At 33.6% G+C, this 2233-nt stretch overlaps 1 protein-coding gene across 2 annotated transcripts in view; it reads right to left on the bottom strand.

Moving 5' to 3' along the window:
- The window catches only part of LOC106472569 (fas apoptotic inhibitory molecule 1-like), a 13540-nt gene that overhangs the window by 10424 nt on the left and 883 nt on the right, over nt 1-2233 (bottom strand). The window lies entirely within an intron of this gene.

Below are 2233 nucleotides of genomic sequence, written 5' to 3'. Positions count from 1 at the left end.
TTACAATTATTAACATAACACTATGTCATAAGTCAATCAACAATAACCTCCAAAGTGTCACATGTTTACAATTATTAACACAACACTATGTCACAAGTCAATCAACAATAACTTCCTAAGTGTCACATGTTTACAATTATTAACATAACACTATGTCATAAGTCAATCAACAATAACCTCCAAAGTGTCACATGTTAACAATTATTAACACAACACTATGTCATAAGTCAATCAACAATAACCTCCAAAGTGCCACATATTTACAATTATTAACATAACACTATGTCACAAGTCAATCAACAATAATTTCCTAAGTGTCACATGTTTACAATAATTAACATAACACTATGTCACAAACCGATCAACAATAAACACTTTATACAAAGCATGTGACTGTTGAGTCCCATTATACACTCTAGTTTAAGCTGAGACAAGATGACTGCATAAAGTGAAAGTAGAAAACCTGTAAGTTGTTGTTAACAGAATTTGTGTGTGTGGGTAAAGTAAAAATAAATGTGTGATGATATGATAAATACTGATAATACAGGTTGTGTAATGATTAAGTGCCAATAGAAGCCTGCATCTGAAGAAGTAAATAATGGTAACCAAACTCCTCACAGACTCTAGAATTTTCCCAGTAAGAAAGTAAGGTAGATAGTTAGGCCTACAATTGTCCTAGTGTAACATTAGAAACTCTCCAATCCTTGGGCAGCTGTTCACTTTCTCACCGAATTATAACAGATAACAAGATCACATATCCAATATTTGACCTTCTTTAAAACACAAGGGAAAAACCTTGGTGCTTTACTTTTAATATCAAAATATTTTTATTTACCACGAAATGTTAATATCAAAGAATTAATGTGATTATATCTAGAAAAATTAAGCAACACATAAGTAGCCAACAAAAGATAAGAGGTATGGATAGGAAAGTCTTGCCAAAAACTTCATGGTAAGATAAACTGTTGGTGAAATAGTTACTATGTTACTGATTAAACTTAGTTTATATTTCTCATTGAAACACACTCATTTTTTATTTCTGTTGCAAGTTGAATTGGTTCAGTCACTTAAAAGTAATTTATACTGTACAATAAAGGTTAACTGGTAGTAATGATAGCTGTTGCACCACATAAACAATAAATGGGCAGCAGGACTCACCATCAGGCCATCCTAGTGCTACATTGGATATTTTGTGCTGGAGTTTGTTGGACATAAAATGGGGGACCGACAAATAGCCATGGAAAGATAATCTGCATACAAGATACACCAGCTCCAATGACCAAGCAGCAAGTCAGATCCTTCCTGGGATTAGCAGGATACTACAAGAAATTCACCCCAAAATTATGCTGAAATTACTGCACCATTGACTGATCTGACCAAGAAAGGCTTACCCAACAAGGTGAAGTGAGAACAACCACACCAGGTGGCATTCCAGAAATTAAAGAACATGTTGGAAAGCTCACCAATTCTTAGAATGTGAGACTTAAACAAACCATTTATTGTTCAGGCTGATGCTTCAGACATTAGAATTGGGGCAATACTCTTACAGGAACATGAAGATGGACTGTTTCCAATATAAGTAAAAACTGTTGAATAGTGAGAAAAACTAATTAGTGATTGAACAAGAGTGTCTGGCTATTATATGTGCCATTCGGAAATTCCAGAACTATCTATATGGGAAGAAGTTCATCATCCAGACAGACCATCAACCACTTGTATACATTCAGAGGTGCAAGACCGACAGTGCGAGGATCATGAGGTGGGCATTGTATCTTCAGAACTACAGGTTCCGCATTGAGGCCATCAAAGAGACTGTAAATGTTTGAACTAAGAACAGTCTTTGTATACAGTAAAAAAAAATATATTGTAAATATTTTATCTTGAAGAGGGGTTTGTGTCATGATATAAAAGACTGTTTGGTTTATATTTGTGAGTGAATATTGTGTTATTTTTAAGTTTTGTTATAATAAGAATTAAAAGCAGATGATTGTAGAAGGTTTTGTTAATAACTAATTGGTGTTAAGAATATAGAAAGTGGCCAGATGACTATGTAATAAAGATATAAATAGCATGAGATGAGAGGAAAGCAGCAGACAGACTGACAATATTAGACAGATAAAAGCAAAGAGACTATAGTTGGGGTGAAGTTAAGTAATGTAAAAGTGATAGGCCTAACATTTAACACTAACAATGGAAAAGGTAATAAGAAAAAATAAGTTTATTTCATCAAAGC

This window comes from Limulus polyphemus, unplaced genomic scaffold (assembly GCF_000517525.1).
Source record: "Limulus polyphemus unplaced genomic scaffold, Limulus_polyphemus-2.1.2 Scaffold5425, whole genome shotgun sequence".
Classification (NCBI taxonomy): domain Eukaryota; kingdom Metazoa; phylum Arthropoda; class Merostomata; order Xiphosura; family Limulidae; genus Limulus; species Limulus polyphemus.
Note: the sequence above shows the minus strand (reverse complement) of the source record. Positions and strands in the feature narration are given on the sequence as shown.